This window comes from Mus pahari, chromosome 22, assembly GCF_900095145.1.
Source record: "Mus pahari chromosome 22, PAHARI_EIJ_v1.1, whole genome shotgun sequence".
In the NCBI taxonomy this organism is placed as follows: Eukaryota; Metazoa; Chordata; class Mammalia; order Rodentia; family Muridae; genus Mus; species Mus pahari.
The window spans coordinates 45,040,166-45,049,577 of record NC_034611.1 but is presented as its reverse complement, the minus strand read 5'-3'; positions in this window follow the sequence as shown (position 1 = coordinate 45,049,577).

The window sequence follows — 9,412 nt, the reverse complement described above, 5'->3', positions numbered from 1 at the left end:
GTATTTCTGGATGTCTCTCTTGCAGACTTGACAAAATCTAGACCCTGTCTCTTGTCCACTGCCTTTTGTCTTAAAATATAATACTACTTATAAGTGGGGGCAGCGGTGGGAGTCAGAACAGCCTGACCCTCAGGCTTACACATATTCACCTATTTAAAGACACAAATGGGGATTTGCTTCACACTTGTAAGCTGAGTCAATAGTATTAGGAGGTGGAAAATTGTGAGTGCTAGGTGAGAATCCTGTGACTCATAACACTATCTCTTTTCATCAGTACTAGGTTCATCAATGTGTTCACCCTATACTCTCCATTTCAAAGTCAGCATTGTCACATTTCTCATAGTATGATTATTTGCATTTATGTGTAATTTTGCACACATATATACTTGTACGTATAAGGGGTACACATGAATGTGTGAGAGCATGCTCATGAAGGATTGAGACAAGCTCTCAGATGCCATTCACGTTTTGATTTTTGAGACAGGGTCTCTCATCAGCCCAGAACTCACTGAATTGAATATAGTGATTGGCCAGAGAGTTCCAGGCTGCCTCATTCATCTCCCTAGCACTGCAATTACTCACAGGCACATGCAACTAAACCAGTGACTATATTTGTGGAGATTCTAGGATTCAAACTCAGGTATTCACGCTTACAAGGCAAACATTTTACTGACTACACTATTTGCCAATTCATCTTAACATTATTTTTAAAAATTCATTTAATTTACGTATTTAATGTAGCATGTTTAACACAAGAAAATTATCCCACAATTTAAGGAATGAGATACAAGTAGATTAGTTTTACATGGGCCACCTGCTATAATTAAATAATTTTTTTAAAATGTGTAAGAATTTTATGTAACACAAACACTCTGTGGAATTACATCATCTACTATTCTTTGTACAACTACTACTGTTCATAACAGAAATTCCCTATGCTTTTAATGCCTGAAAAAAAGTAAAAATACATAAATATTCACTTATTTGTAAAGGACATCTATCATTTTGAATTCAACATATTTGTTCTAGGAATTGGTTGTAATAAACAAATATTCATCTGTGGTCATAGCCATAACCAAATATATAAAACACAGTATTGATTTCAAGGTAAAAATGACTTTATTCATATACACTAAAGTTAATCTAGATTTAATTCAAAAGTTATCATGGACCTATATATATACAGATCCATTAAAATATTAGAGATCATCATTCATCTCTATGTATCTCAAACTCTTTATTTATGAGTAGCTATGAATATAAAACAGATGCATGTTTAAACGGCATTGTAGAATTTACAGTAAATATGTAACAGCTCATAATCAAGTCACCTATAAATTAGCACATTTTAGGGCTCTCCTTTTTCTGAGCTCCACTAAAACCAGACAAATTTTTTACGACTTAAAAAATGAATCATATTGCTTTCATTTGCAAGGAAGAGTATATTTGAACCTAGCATAGACAGAACTTCATCTTGAAAAAAACTGACTAATTTTTAAAATGCAAAATATTCTTCAGTTAGATTTGTGCATTATTATCTTTAAATTTAAGAGACAAATTTGTGAGATTTACTTTGTAAGTCAAGAAGAACTTGCAATATATATTAATATAGATTACCAAATGTACTAAATTATATAACTAAATTATTTCTGTTTTATATATATATAACACATATATATATATATATATATATATATATATATATATATAAAACAGAAATAAGGATGTTAAAAATCTAACAATAGCTAAATAGATGAAATTATGATAACATACCAAATAAATGCACGATCTGAATATCAGTTATTAAATATATCAACTTTTTTATTAATATTAATTTTTCTTCAGGCTTCAAGTTTAATACATATATCCAATAAAATATGATCATATTCACTTTCCACTACCCTCCTATAAGTCTTCTATAATTTAATTTTTTTAATCCTATTTTTAATGATGGTTCTTAAACAGTTTAACCTTCCATGTCACCTACCACCTACAAGAGGTAGTGGAAAAGAAAGGATATAGGGGTAGGGAGCAGTGGACCTGTTTAGAAAGGTTCTTTAGAGTAACTCCCTATGTTTTGTCTGAAAATCAGCAGTTCAGTTCACAAGTTAGCAGGCAGCGGCAGCTGGATCCACTCGCAAACACCTCATGGATACACCCGCAGTCCAGTTCGGTAGAGTCAGGATAGCAAACACAATCAGCAGCGGTGACATGACCTAGCAGAGGCAGCTTGTCCTCAACCTTGTTTCCAGTCAGCAGGAGGGACCGTGAGGGACACCAGGAGAAGTTCTCGGCTTTGCCTCTCTCAGGGAAGTGAAGATCAGAGAAGACCCACACTCATTGCACAGCTAGCTGTACCAGCAAGCCAAGCTCTGTCTCTGTCACTCTGTGGAGTCCTATTTATAGCCTCCGCACATCACTCGTCCTCCCTGTGCCTTGCCTCAGTATGGCTCTTGCCTCAGCACATGCACCCAGTGAGTGAGTCCTTGGAAGCAGCAACACACTGCAGTGTACCACCAGAAGTATTTTGGTGCTTTTCTCTCTGTGGCATGCCTACAGATGCAACTCAACTATGCAGTGTTAGTCGGACCAATGCATGCGTGTCATTAGCAAAGAATCCTTTGTCACGTGTCCTTTCATGTCCTTGTTTTAGCAGAACATTGTCTCTCCTGTGCCTTAGGCATTCACACCTGTGTCCACTTTAACAAAAACATTCCTTCACGTGTTTGCCCCAATGAAACACCACCCAACCAACTTTCCAAAGAACCCTTAAGTTTCCACTTCAGTCTACAAATACTTTCTCCAAGGTCCCCACCCAACTTTATGATAATCTCATTTTTTTTGTTATTTCAGGGGTATTATTTTGATTTTAATAACCCATTGAATCTAAGTATTAGCAATCATATACTTCAGACCTAGGATCAACCACTGGGATCTAGGCAAACGATCCATGGCCATCCATTTCTAAAAGAGCCCCTCCCGCATCTGAGCCAGAATTTTGTCTGGATTGACCTTGCACATGTCTAATGCCGGTATCCCTAGCAGCTGTGAGATCAAGGGCGCAGCAGCCATGTCAAATCCAGGAATTTTACAGAATTCCTCCTTATCATCTGACTGGGAAATTCTTTCTGCCTCCTCTTCTGTGATGTTCCCTGAGCATTAGTAGGGATGGGGATTGGGAAATGTGTCTCATTTAGAGCTTATCACTAAATCTCTTAGACTCAATTGTGATTTACCTTGACCCCTGCCACTGAAAAAGAAAAAAAAAAAAAAAAAAAGAAACTTTTCCTCAAAGGCTGGGAACTGCAAAGGTCTATATAAGTATAAACATAAACATTTAAAAGGCAGTTTGGCAACATGCCCATTTACCAATATTATAATGGTGAGTTTTACTTTAGAGCCAATGTGATTTTGATTAGATTCACAGTATGAGGCAATAACTTCCTTCCTTGCACAAGATTTTCTGTCCAACCTGAAGTCAATTAGGCTAATTGCTTGTTGGTGCTATTATCGTGCCAAGGAGCATATGGTGTCTGTTTCTTCAGTATTGTTGTGTGAGAGATCCAAGGCTGAGTAAAACCTTTAATATATTTTGTTTTTCTCCAAAGAGACCCATATATTTGAGAGTTACCCAGCACCAAGGCAGTTTCATGGTTCATTTGTGATTGGTTTTCACTACATCCTGCAGGCAAAGTATATTGTATTTTCAGGAACAGGGTCTTATCACATAGTTATCATGCACAACCAAGAGCAAAACAATAAGGAGCAAAGCACCCACACTTGGGTCTTCCTTCTTCTTGAGCTTCATGTTGTTTGTGAATTATGTCTTGGGTATTCCAAGCTTCTGGGCTAATATCCACTTATCAGTGAGTGCATACCATGTGTGCTCTTTTGTGACTGGGTCACCTCACTCAGGATGATATTTTCTTATTCCATCCACTTATGTAAGAATTTTATGAATTCATCATTTTTAATAGTTGAGTAGTACTCCATTGTATAAATGTACCAGATCTCTGTTGAAAGACATCTAGGTTCTTTCCAGTTTCTGGCTATTATAAATAAGGCTGCTATGAACATAGTGGAACACGTGTCCCTGTGGCATGGTAGGGCATCTTTTGGGTATATTCCCAAGAGTGGTTTAATGGGGTCTTCAGACAGATCTATTTCCAGTTTTCTGAGGAACCTCCAGATTGATTTCCAGAGTGGTTGTACCGTTTCATGGCATCCACAACCATGTTGGGGTTTGGTGACGGTATGTGGGATGAATCCCCAGGTGGGACAGTCTCTGGATGGCCTTTCTTTCAGTTTTTGCTCTACACTTTGTCTGCATATTTGTTCCCGTGGTCCCCTTATTCATCAGAGAAATGCAAACCCCCTCATTATTGCTGATGCCAAGAAGTACTTACAGATAGGAGCCTGGTATGGCTGTTCTCTTAGAGATTCGGCCAGTACTTGACAAAGACAGATGTAGATATTCATAGCCAACCATTGGACTGAGTCCCAGGACCCCAATGGAAGAGTTAGGGAAAGGACTAAAGGAGCTGAAATAGACTGCAACCCCATAGAAAAAAATAGCAATATCAACTAACTGGGTACCACAAAGCTCCCAGGGACTAAACCACCAGTCAATGAGTATACATGGGTGGATCCATGGCTCTTGCTACAATTAAATATTTTACATTGAAAGTTGAAAGAGTGCTTGCATGCCTGTGTCTCATCCTGGACCAACAGATTTCACCGCTGGCAACTGAAAATTGTAGGGAAAGAGTTCTTAAGTAATTTGTAATGTTCAGACAATAACTATCACATATTTATTCACTATTTTTCACATAAAATAATGCTACACATATTTCTCCAAATACTATACAATGCCAATCATGAAGAAATCAGGAAGTTCTTTAATTGTGTGTGTGTGTGTGTGTTTCACACACTAAGTGTTCACAAATAAATGGTTAGATGAGAATATTTAGAATATAGTTTAGGAATGATTTAAAAGTTTATGGATATAAAGCAACAAATCTTACATGAAAAGTTCATACACTCAACTTCTTTGAAATCACTAAGTGAACTGAGAGGATAAAACATGAAAATTTAAATAATAGAAAGATTGATGAAAAAGAGACAATGGTTTTTTTGTTCTTGAGCTTATGGGGATCCCTATGTATAAATAAAGATGAATAATATGCATATACACAATACAAGCACACTGATTATAGACAATATAGGGAAAATAATATTTTCTATTCATATTTCCTTCCCATGAAAATATGAATTATTGCTTTATCCAAGTTATACAGTTCAGAAGCTACAAGGAGTAGAATGAAGATATGCTGTGCTACTCAGGCACTAGAAGGACATGGTCATTGTTAAGTTATAAAACGTGATGGAACACAGAAACTTTTATGTGTTGGTTTTAGAAAGACTTTCCTTTAAATGTCTGTGATCTCTCAGATGGATGCTAAGCTAAGCAGAATTGTCTTTGTTCTTTATATCACAGATTGGCCATGAAAAAAAGGGGATTCTCAATATAGAAAATTAACACCTCTTACCATGATGACCCCCAAATATTAAAGATGAGACACACAGGATGGAGCAAGACAAAACAGGAAGGCCCATAAGGCTACTTCTTCCATGGCCTCAAGCTGAGCCTGGCAATGCTTATCTCCTTCAATGGTGATCAAGTGGAAAGACAATGGTATGAATTACATTCTACCCCCAAGCCTTACCTAACATATTGAGACAAAGAAAACGTTTAGAAGCCATCAGAATTCTGAAAAAGGCAGCCAATACATAAAACATATTCATTAATATACACTTGCAACATAAGTTAAGACAATTGAACAGCATACCTTTTATAGCAAAATATGACATTTAAAAGGCTCATAGCAATATAAACTGAAAAAATAACCACATAGCATAATTGATTTCTGATGATAATATAAACATTCTTGCAAATAATAGCAACAATGGTAATTTCAAGCCTTTGAGACTTAAGGAAGAAACTAACCTTGAGGGCAGAATGAAGGTCACAAACGTCTAAGACATGACAAGGAAACACCAAGTACTAATTAGTGTGTGATTGATGTGAGCGCTCTCCTATTCCATATTGCATCAACACTACAAAGCCGTTATTTCTAAGACACACTCTTACAATTTGTAATGCTATAGAATAAATATGGGGAACCATTCTGATAAAGTCCAATACTCTGAAGCCATTGCTCATAAATTCTATTTCAATGTCAAGAGAATGCAGTTTGAAAAATGAAGAGACAAATATAATAGAGTTACTGAGCTAAAGATGTTTCTACATTACCTCGGTTGTCTTCAATGTTACTGGCAAATTCAATAGAATTCTAAAATTTAATTTTAATTTCAATAGAATTTTAAAATCAAGTCATGACAAAAGTGCTGACTCAGCACTGATGTCGTGCCCCTCAGGGTTAGTGATGAGGGTGAAAAGTTTATAATAAAGTGTTGTAGTCTGTTATATGTTCTCCCTTTAAGAATATAAGGAGTAACATGAACATTGATATTCATACCACAATAATTAACTGTAAAAGTTCATTTGTGGTATTGCATTCGAGAGGCCACTCCTCTCTCAGCATCCCCACTTACACATGTATTTATTAGACTGACAGCTTACCGAGAAGAGCATGTTGGACAAAGTGTAAAATGGTAAAAGCGGTCAGCCCCACTTAACATTCCTAGCTGGCTGGTGGTAATCTCTGTAAATATATGTACCTTCTCTTCTATTCCTCCCTTTCATTCTCTCTCTTCTTCCCCACTTTTCTCCTTCATTTCCTCATTTCCCTATTCCTTCCATCCCTGATATCTTTGCCCTTTTATTTATTCCACCTACTATCCTATTTTTCTTTTTATCCTCTGCTATGTCTTCCAAAAAAACAGAAAGAGGGAAGAGGAAAGTGGACACTTGCTGATAGTAAAGGTGAATTACAGATGAGGGTTCAGGTGATAGTGCCTGCCAGATAAAGGACCCATCACCATGTCACTTTATTAATGAGCTATGATACAGACTGTCAGGAGTGTTGCTGAGAATGCTAGACGACAGTAGCCCGTGCCCCGGAGGATAGTGGTATAGGAAGGTCCTTTCTGAGGTCCATAAGTTCAGAAATTAAGGTGAAAATTCATAAACTGGAGCTCATGGAGATACAAAGCCATAGAGCAAAGGAAGACATTAATACTGTAGAGAGAAAGCCCATAGAGTATGGGAGAATCTTCTGCCAGTTATACATATGATAGAGAATAAATAATGATAACGTACACAAAACTTAAAAAAAAAAAAAATCAAGAAAGTATGATGCCTTGACCATGAGTGTGGGACAGAGTTTTCAAAAGAAGAAATAAAAATGAGTATAAGTTGCAAAAGTTAAGGGAGGGCAAATTAAAACTACTTTGAGATTGTGTCCAGTCAGAATGACTAAGTTTAAGAAAACAACTGTCATATAATGATGGTCAGGATGCAGGTAAGTGGAACCTCATTCACTACTGATGGGGCTGCAATTTAGTACAGCCACTACGGAATCATTGGTCAGAATTCTTAGAAAGCCAAAAGAAAAACATATACAATATGGCTCAAGTACAACCTACCTTGACATATTCCCCCAGAAGACTGGATATCCTATTACCGTAAAACATCCCCATCCAAATCTATTGCTACTCTATTCACAAGAGCCAGCAAACACAAGCACCTCCGGTGTCTATGAGCGGATGGTTGGATGATGGAAACAGTGCATATGTGCAATGGAATTATATTTAACTACAAATAAAGATAAAATCATGCAATTTCAGTTAAACTGTGGAACTAAAACATTATACTGAGTGAAGTAGCCCAGGCCCAGAAAAACAAACATAACTTTTCTCATCTTTGTGGGCCCTAGCTGTGATTCTTTAAATTTGAAAAATGTAAGGTGGAGTAAATAAAGAAGTCAGGAAACTGGGAAGGGAACATGGTGTTGGCAAGTAGGAAATGGTGGGGTGTGTGTACTATGACAGGAATGAGAGGAAAGATGGTGAGAAGCGGTTAACAGCAGACAGGGAGGGGGTAAATAAGACAAGAGAGATCAATAACAGTAAGCATGTTTGAAAATGCCAAAGGAAATCTTAGTACTTAAAGCATATAACACACACACACACACACACACACACACACACACACACACACTCAAATGTTATACCATTTGTGGTAACAATATTTCTCAAGGGGGCTATAAACTACAAAAATACCAAAGTCAGTCAAGGGAAATCTCACTTCGTTGATCAGAGTGGTCTTAGAGACTCTCAGAAACAATATCAGATATTGCTATTAACCTTGGTTGACTCCCAGAAATGTAAGAGAAGAAATATCCTATTGCAGAAGCCACCACGCACTTCAGAAAAAGGACTTGAAGGAATCCCCCTGGAACTAAAGTGTAATCCTAATCCCAAGGCTTCACTTTCACAACATCAGAAGTTGATAGGCAAGCTGAAAAACAATCGACCGTATAAGGCCCGTGACCAACAACAGTGACTGCCTGCCAGCCAAGATATTCCTCATAGTGCAATATAGGAGTTTGTAAATTGAGAGCAAGGAGCAGCGATATAATTGGATTTAAGGAATCTCAATAGGTGGACACTCATGCCTGATCACATAAAAACAGACAGCTTTCTGTGCCTTGAGAAAGATCATAGCCCGTAGAGGAGAACTTACTACTGGTATTTTCCTAAATCAAGGTAGTTTCTTGCTGTATTCCAAATACTTATCCTTATGCTCATATATAAGTGTAACTTTAATCTGTCAGCAAGAAAACTTGCTCATCCCTTCTTACCTGTCTACCTGCCCACTTGCCTGACTACCTACTTTCCTTTCTTTCTTTCTCCCCACAGCAGAGACTCACAATTGGTCATAAATAAAGAATACGTAGCCGTAGAAAAAATGGTCCCAACTGGTACATATACAATACAACATCTATATGTAATGCTCAGGGAACATCATCGAAAAGCTTATGGAAAGATGGTCAGAGCCAGAGGACTTGGGCATGTGCCCTAAATAGGGTCTTCTACATGTGACAGGGATGTTGCACCCATAAAAATCTCAGTAGAAGGTTAAGAGCTATATAATGACCACACCAGTTAATGTGTCAATATAGTTAGTAAAAAAATTTTAAGGCCCCATTTCTTGATGAATTGCTACAGGCAATTGATGGTCACTGAGAGAAATAGTTTCTCCAGGGAAGAACCTCCTGATAGATTATCTAACCCTAAATGTTCCACATGTAAACAAAAGTAGAGTTAAGATGAAAGGATGGACTATCCAGAGACATCCCATCATCAGCCACCAAACCTAGATACTAATGCTCATGCCAGCAAGATTCTGCTGAAGGGACCCTGATATTGTGGCCTCTTGTGAGGCTAT